Source organism: Neoarius graeffei, chromosome 28 (genome assembly GCF_027579695.1).
Source record: "Neoarius graeffei isolate fNeoGra1 chromosome 28, fNeoGra1.pri, whole genome shotgun sequence".
NCBI classification, from domain to species: Eukaryota; Metazoa; Chordata; class Actinopteri; order Siluriformes; family Ariidae; genus Neoarius; species Neoarius graeffei.
Genome location: NC_083596.1, coordinates 25457937 through 25467227, shown reverse-complemented (window position 1 = coordinate 25467227; position 9291 = coordinate 25457937). Strand labels below are relative to the sequence as shown.

Here is a 9291-nt window from a genome sequence, read left to right as displayed (position 1 = left end):
AACAAAATGTACACGTGCATAAATATACAGAAATTAGCATGATTTTTTTTCTTTCATTCTTTTTAGCAGCACCAGTAACTTGAAATTTTCACTTGGTATCTCAAAATTCTGATTTATTATGTTCAAATTTTTCTTATTGTCTGAAAAGTTTTACTTATCTCATAATTTTAAATATGATTATAAGTAGCACAAATCTGTTTCCTGGGATAATTATAAAATAAAAAACAGCTAATTTGCTAGCTTTGACTAGCACACTAGTTTCAGAGAGAACACAGATAGCTATTCAAATACTGTATCGTTCTTTAAATTCATACTTCCGATACAAAATCCTGTTCAGTCAGAATTCTGAGAAAATAAACCAAGGTTTTGAGATAAATCAAAATTGCAAAATGCATTTTCTTTTCTACATGGCAGAAATGTGCTTCCATAGTGGGGTGTGGTGGTTAGGGTTGACATTTTTTAGTCTTTTTCTGACTCATTTAAAGTCAGTTAAATAATTCGTTCAGATTCGTTCACCAGTTAAGTCAGTTGTATGGTTTGATGAAATGTATAGCCTGATCATGGAGCCACAAAAAACAACACACTGCTTGAACAATGCAGAATATTGTTATTTTGTAACATGCCTGTATATCTGTGTTTAGAAAAAGCTTAATGTGATCGGAGGCTATCTCGCCTGTGACCTGAAAGGATTCACTCACTCACACTCAGAGGTGTTTGTCAAGGTGGCATACACACAACTGCATATACAATGACGAACATATCGCATGAACCTCTGTAAAATCTATGGTTGATAATCATGAAGTGTGTCAGCAGCAAGTGAACATAAAAAATGACTCACCAGTGACTGATACCAATTCATTCACCTTAGTGATTTGTTCAGAACACATTATCTCATCTCATTATCTCTAGCCGCTTTATCCTGTTCTACAGGGTCGCAGGCAAGCTGAAGCCTATCCCAGCTGACTATGGGTGAGAGGTGGGATACACCCTGGACAAGTTGCCAGATCATCGCAGAGCTAGCACATAGAGACAAACAACCATTCACACTCACATTCACACCTACGGTCAATTTAGACCCACCAATTAGCCTAACCTGCATGTCTTTGGACTGTGGGGGAAAACGGAGGAAACCCACACAGACACGGGGAGAGCATGCAAACTCCACACAGAAAGGCCCTCGTCAGCCGCTGGGCTCGAACCCAGAGCCTTCTTGCTGTGAGGTGACCGTGCTAACTACTACACCACTGTGCTACCCTCCATGAGGTTAGTTATTATGAATTGGGTGGCTTGATCCTGTATTTAAACTGTATACTATTTAGTAGAACAGTATGTAGTTGTAACAGTCCCCTCTAAAAGTCTCATCTCATTATCTCTAGCCGCTTTATCCTGTTCTACAGGGTCGCAGGCAAGCTGGAGCCTATCCCAGCTGACTACGGGTGAAAGGCGGGGTACACCCTGGACAAGTCGCCAGGTCATCACAGGACTGACACATAGACACAGACAACCATTCACACTCACATTCACACCTACGGTCAATTTACAGTCACCAGTTAACCTAACCTGCTTGTCTTTGGACTGTGGGGGAAACTGGAGCACCCGGAGGAAACCCACGTGGACACGGGGAGAATATGCAAACTCCGCACAGAAAGGCCCTCGTCGGCCACGGGGCTCAAACCCGGACCTTCTTGCTGTGAGGCGACAGCACTAACCACTACACCACCGTGCCGCCCCCCCCCCCAAAAGTATACACTGAAAACATTTTGGTTTGGAGTCAAATGACGAATATGATTGATAAAAATTCCACCTTTCATTTCCCAGATGTGTCAAACATGACACCTTTTGTTTGAACCCATTGATTATTCCATATGATATTGGAAAAATATTGAAACATATGACTGACAGGTGTTTGTTGTCCAAGTGTGCCTATTACATTGATTGTTTAAACAATGAATAGCTCCGTCAATCTGCACTTGGTCTGAGCCCATGATTTCGGTGTTGCTAAAAATTATAAACCAACATGAATACTAGAGAGCTCTTTATGGGAAGAAGAAGAAAAAAAACTGAGAAAGGAGGGGAAATTACTCAGAGCCATTGCACAATCATTGAGCAAAACCAATACAACAACTTGGAATGTCCTGAAAAAAAAAAAACAAAGAAACCACTGGTGTAGTAACAACCAGACATCAAACAGGTCAGCCAAAGAAAACCACAGCAGTTGATGAAAGAAAAATTGTGAGAGCTGTGAAGAACCAAAAAAAATAAAAAATCAACAGTCACTGACATCACCAACAACCTCCACAGGGCAGGATGAAGGTATCGCAATCCACTGATCAAAGAAGACTTCAAGAGCAGAAATATAGAGGCCATACCACATGGTGCAAACCACTCATCAGCAGTAAGAATCTGAAAACCAGATAGGAACTTGCAAAGAAATACAGAGATTGTTGTGGAATCAAGATTAACCTTTACCAAAGTGACAGAAAGGCCAAAGTGTAGAGAAAGACAGGATCTGCTCATGATCTCTCCAAAACATACAAGTTCATTGGTCAAGCACGGTGGAGGTAATGTCATGACTTTGGCTTGCTTCTGGAACAGACTCACTAATCCTTACTGATGACGTAAATCCTGATGGTAACAGCAGAATGAATTCAGGAGTCTACAGAAACATTCTGTCTGCCAATTTACAGAGAAATGCATCCAAACTAATTGGAAGGAACTTCATCATGCAGCAAGACAACGATCTGAAGCACACCATCAACACAACAAAGGACTTCATCAGTGGGGAAATCACCAGACTTTTACCCAACTGAGACGAGACTGAAGGGAGAATCCCCCAAAACAAACAAAAACTGAAAGAAACTGTTGTGCAAGCCTGGGAAAGCATCACAAAAGAAGAATGCAACAGTTTGTGATGTTAGTGAGTTGGATATGCAACTAAATATTTAACAGTTATTCCACAAAATCGAGTCATACATGAGCTGATAACCGACGAGGCGCATAGCACCGACTTGGCTATAAGCCATGTATGACGAGATTGAGTGGAATAACTGTTTTATTCTATTCCCATTCACTGGATTTTGAGAAACAGAGCATTTTTATATTTTGCAAATTCAATATTAATTCTTGAAAAATAAAAAAAAAAGATACATTCTTACTATCAAATACTTTTTCATATTTTGGGGGTTTTTTTAGTAGATTTTTTTATTTCATCCTCGGTTGGATCATCAATACGCTCTGTCATTTTGTTTTTCTCTACTCACGGTATATGAGCTGATATCCTAGTCGTAAAGTCACTAATCGGAGCATGCGCTCACTCATATCCAGTAATGTGGATAGAATAAATGTTATTTACTTAGCTTACAGCAAGCTGACCTAGTGGTTAGCATGCCCACCTCTCAACCAGGACAGCACGAGTTCTATTTGTACCAAAGCCCATCATAAAAATGGTACCTTCTGGCAAGGCACGGTGCAATCCAGATGCGAGTAGGGAGTCAAACTCTCACGGTTACAGACGACTGACCCCTACTGTAATAGGCTGAGGGCTACAGAAACAGAGATTGGTGCTGCCCAATGCACCTTAAGAACCTGGTTAGTCCTGCAACAGGAGACTGCCTGAGAAGACCAGGTCCTGACATGGGAGGGACTCTGATTTACTTTGACTATCTGTTCCTATACTTTTGCTCATCTAAAAACTGGGTGCTCTGCCACCAAAGGTTCCATGTTCTAAGTTGTTTAACACATCCAGATGTGCACGTCTGTGATGTGTAGTAAAAAAAAAAAAAATAGCTATAGTAACTAGCCATGAAATCAAGTTATTGTGCCAGATTAGTTGAACATATTTAATGATGACACAGCCATCAACTCAGGTAACATGGACTTTAATTACAGTGCTGTAATATTTTGACATACTGTTGTAGTCGGGTAGAACGTGGTTAAGAAATAGCCATGAAATCAGATACCAAGTGACGTAGTTACTTATGGTGCCATACTACGTGTACGTCAAATGCTTTTTGAGGACATAGCTATAAAGTTATGGCGCTATTCTTTACAGTAGGATGTGAGCTGTATAGTCAGTAAGCTGCCATGTTCTGAATAGTATGCAGTTAGGGATGTAGCCACTTATTCACCAAAGTTTCTCAGTGACTTAATATTTCTATATAAACTATATAGTGCTTGGGACGTCGCCATGAAATCATCTACCATGAAGTCAGTAAATTATAATCCCCTCCTATGTTGACATCAGGTTTCCTGTGGAGGTGTGTGTTATAGCGTACTTTTATCAGCGTCAGAAGTGAAATACTGCTTTGCGTAATTATAAACTCCTGCGCAAATGACGCCTTTTTTACCTCACAAAATAGTGTTCGAGGAGACGTTTATCATCTTTTCCTCCAGTCGGCATAAATTAGACTAAGCATTGCTGGTGTGTGGGCACTCGGTGTTGAACACGGGGGAAGAAAAGGTGCTAAGAGAAGAAGAAGCAGCAAGAGCACGGAAGGATTTGTGAGAGGACAAAGTGAGCAATGACATAAGCACACAAGGATTCGAGAGAGTTTGTTCTCACAAGACTGTGGTGTATGATGTATCTGGATAAAGATTGGTCTTGCCTCGGGAATGAATATTAAGATAGTTTAATATTTTATAATACATAGATATTTAAATGCAAAGATCTTTGAAAACTAACCTATTAAGTATGCCTTTAGAGAGAAAGCTTAACTGTATTCATGACTTAGTTAAATTCCATTATAATTTCACTGCACTCTTTTTGGCAAGGCAATGATCAGAATTCTTGTACAGCTACGAGTCGAGAGGGGGAAAAAAAAAACAGCATCCATTCATGAGTGACAGTATTTTTATTAGTAAGTTATGCACCATATGCTATAATCTTGCACATTCAGATAATGAGTGATACAGAAACTTGAATGAAAATCTTTTTCCAGTATTTTAATCAAAATAGGCTTACATATTTTGTCATATACTTTTTAGTCTGATTCTTAATTTCACTTAAAAGGGCACGTATTTTCTATAGCATACTGACGATTGAGAAATGGAGACGTGGTATATAATATAACCTACCTGTAATAATGCCATAATAAAAAAATGGGTGTATGAGGAAAATTCAGCTAGGCTTTTAAATATAAATATCTGCTTTTCTCTCTGTGTGTGTGTGTGTGTGTGTGTGTGTGTGTGTGTGTGTGTGTGTGTGAGAGAGACAGAGAGAGATACAGCTCCCCCTTTCTTCCATTCTCCATATCTCTACTAATTATCCCCCCTCCTCCCCCCAATACACACACACACACACACACACACACACACCACACATTCCCCACACACACGCGCACCGACCGACGCAGAGCCCATGGTATGCAGATGAGTCTCGACAGGTCACAGGAAGTCGAGATTCCAGATAAACCTCCAAGAAGGAAACTGAAAAGAGAGTAGAGGAAACAAAACAGAGAGGGAGACAGTGAGAGACATTACACACTAACTAACTAACAACTCTACGTCAGTTATAATTCTCAATCTCAAGCATGAAAATAAAAATAAATACTTTCCTTGCACATAACCCTCGCATACAGGCATCCTGTTGAAAAATAAGAAGACTATGTTGCTTTTTCAAATCAGTGAGAGACCAGAAAAAAAAAAAAACAACATCCTTTTGCATCCATGCTTCCTCAGTTAACACGTGGAGGCCAACACGTTACAGATGCTTATACCACAGCGGTGTTGAAGTCTCCATTCTGATTGGGCAGAAAGCGTTCATGTTCGAGAACAGCAGCTCAGACAACGGTGCATTCAAATCAATGGTTTAACATGCTCGCTGTAATGCATTCGTGTTTCTATACGGTCATTAACGGAACACACAGCTTGTACGTTGGATACTGCACATAATTAAACTAATAATAAACAGATGTTTGTTGTTTATTTAAAAAAAAAGAACACAATTGTTGATATGATGAAACTTTCTATATTGAGGCATTTATTGAACATTTATGGAAGAAGGTGTCAGTGAGTTATAAAAGACGGTAAATTTGACACCACGAGTCTTTCCAGATCCTCAGTAACAGAACAAGCTGCATTTTTCCTGTCATATTTGCTTCAAGACAGAGAGGGAAAAAGAGATGCTGGTGACAGAACGACTGTTTAAAGCTGCTACAACGTAAGCCAGGAACTAACTAGTTTCAGAACATTAAATGTAACTAGAAACAGCTAAAAGTATGACGTGTATTTTTACTTTAATAATTTAAAAAATGTTTTCACTAGCAAATCTGTGTAGTAAAAGAGGAATAAAACACTTTGGGACATGCCGTTATTGGAAAGTTATTCAGTCTGGGGTGTCGACGGCCCTGAGCTTTACATTGGGTCGCATCATATCACCCCATGGTTGATTATCTTCCTGTAACAAACAGCACACTTTTTATTCCTTCAGCCTTAAAAATAGATTACATATTCTAGATACAGGGTGGCACGGTGGTGTAGTGGTTAGCGCTGTCGCCTCACAGCAAGAAGGTCCGGGTTCGAGCCCCGGGGCCGGCGAGGGCCTTTCTGTGCGAAGTTTGCATGTTCTCCCCGTGTCTGCGTGGGTTTCCTCTGGGTGCTCCGGTTTCCCCCACAGTCCAAAGACATGCAGGTTAGGTTAACTGGTGACTCTAAATTGACCGTAGGTGTGAATGTGAGTGTGAATGGTTGTCTGTGTGTCAGCCCTGTGATGACCTGGCGACTTGTCCAGGGTGTACCCCGCCTTTCGCCCGGGATAGGCTCCAGCTCGCCTGCGACCCTGTAGAACAGGATAAAGCGGCTAGAGATAACGAGATAAGATGAGATTCTAGATACAGATCCTGAGGATATGTAGTACTTGGGATATTTTTACAGAAAAGGAAACGAAGCTCCACCTTGGTGACTGCGTGTCAGTGCGGCTGCTGCTGTGAACACGTGGGCTGAAGACAGCAACGATAACGAAAGCAAATAAAAGAAAAACAGACTGCTGTGATATGGAGCTGAAAAGAAATCAGACCAGAGTTCATGAGATTGGAACAACATTCGCACATCTGCAGAACACGACATTTTGAGAGAGGATTTTATGCAGATGTGGACATGACAGTCTGTGGTGGGAAAGGGGCGGGGCTAAACACAAAAATGGCTGCTTCTGATAACAAGCCGAGTAAAAACAAAGCACGTTTCAAACATCCAGACAAAACAACTAGACTAAGAAGTTTGTTAGACTTTGAGTGTGTTTGTGTTGGGTTTCAAAAAAAGAAGAATGTCTAATTATAGCATACTGTGTCCCTTTAAATGATGGGTAAACATAAGGCTCGTTTATTTTCCCCAAACACAGACTAGATAACATATTAACATTTTCGGCTGAAGCGAGAGGACTCTCAGTTCCTCCTGTGTCTTCAAAAAACACACCCTGCACTTCAACAGCCTGTAAGCCTAACGTTGAGACTTCTTTCTCAAACGCCATCTTTTTTTTTTTTTTTCCCTCCTCTTTAGAATTTTCCGACACATTCTGGAAGAACGGGCCGCTTTCCGACCAGATCACTTTACGGGAAGCGAGCCGCGCGCGCACAGATACGATCGTTTCCATGGAAACCAGCCTTCCCTGACGAAAACGAGGACATGGAGGTCAAGACGAGCGGTTGCCTTAGAAACCGCGCACACGTCTCCGTGGAGGTCGGCGGCTTGGATTGGCTGGAATGCAGTGGCTGGGTTTTGACCCCGCCTTCCACGCCGAAGCTCGCGCTCTTAAAGGGGAAATAGATCCGGATGGAATTGGTGAACCGGATGGAATCCTAATCATGGCTGGAGATTATTTTTAGATTGAAAATTAAATCTCATAAAAGGAAGAAGAAGTGACAACAAATAAATCAATTAACTGGTTCATGAATAGGTAAATAAGCAAATATGGACTATTAGAGAAGGACATGGAGGCTCATTTATAGAGTTGTTTATGTGCCAGAGAAGGTCGAAGCTCATCGTGGGTACTCTATAATAAACTTTTTTTTTTTTACACCATAGTATCTAGTGTGGTAATAAATCCAGGTATTTTACATACTGGTTTTGCTGAACTTTTGTGCGAAAAGAGTAATAATAATAATAATAATAATAGAACAGACGCACCGGTATAAAGAGTGTGTGAATGGGATGAGTGTCTCTGTGCAGCTTACCGTGCAGAGCAGCGCCACAGCTCACACTCAATCAGGCTTATCTGACCCCGACAAAACAAAACAAACCACCCAAACAGATCAATGCACTTGCCTCACAAATTTCACAGAGCCCTCTCGGGAGATGTAGATATTTTACTTTTCTATCCCTCGCCTCTCCGAGCGCCATGTTTGTCTGGTCAGATGAGGGCTACTGTACTGCGCTCCTGGACGTATGGTGGCGTCCGATATGAGGCTGCTTGTAGCGATTTATGTTCAACTTGATTACTTTGCCTTTAAGTTCACAAGGCATCCATCTGGCAGGCAGACGAAGCTCCGCCCTGATGTTTCACCCAGCGGTCCTCCTGCCACCGCAGTGTCCGGGCCAAATCACTCACTCACACTTCAACTCCCACAATGCCTTCCTGATGAAAGCTTCCCGCCGCGTGACGTCAGCCTGAGCGGGCAATGTAGTCCTTATCACCTTCTTCCTTCCCCCAAAACATTGATTGACAGGAGTTTATACTACAGGAGGCGGAGCATCAACCTCACTAACTCAAACAGTAATGTGTCCTTCACTACAAGATGTCCCAAAAGTCTCCATACACAGGGAAAATTAATAAAACGTCCTCTATATGATTGCCATTTCTTTCTAAACACATACTCTCTCTGTACATATCTATGGACTGATCCAGCTGAAAGCGTGTCTGTAAGGGCCTCTGCATGCTCTTGCGACAAGGCTTTCGCAGATAGCTTTTCGCAGACAGTTGTAATTTATCGTTGAGCGGGGAGTAATAGGCGTGCGCGATGTTATTCACCGCCACAACGCAAGGGGGCGCGAAGTCGCTAGGAGTAGTTGGTGGGTGTGGTTAGTGGAGTGTTTATCCTCCGGTTACTTATAATGACTAGAACTGGAGTCGTATAGATGTACGTACTTCCTCACTTCCTCGATCAACCGCTCTTCGTGCTGCTCCATCTTCGCTCGTGTTTTTAAAAATGGCGGTCGTGAAAACAAACCAAACCGGGAAAGTAGGGAAGCGGAAGTGCGTGTACAGCGGATGTAGAGTGGACCAATCAGAGCCCTCTTGTCTGCGACGCTGTCTGCGAGGCTTCTGCGGTGGTCACAATTTTTGGGAGGTGCGCGCAGAGC

General features: G+C 41.8%; 1 long non-coding RNA gene across 1 annotated transcript; it reads right to left on the bottom strand.

Annotated features, from left to right (window-relative positions):
• Positions 1 to 4831: 4831 nt before the first annotated feature.
• On the bottom strand, positions 4832 to 8545 carry LOC132875950 (uncharacterized). Its single transcript, XR_009651901.1, has 2 exons — positions 8166 to 8545; positions 4832 to 5738 (listed from the first exon to the last, which is right to left on the bottom strand). It is a non-coding gene; the product is annotated as an uncharacterized LOC132875950 (long non-coding RNA).
• Between the last annotated feature and the right edge of the window lie 746 nt (positions 8546 to 9291).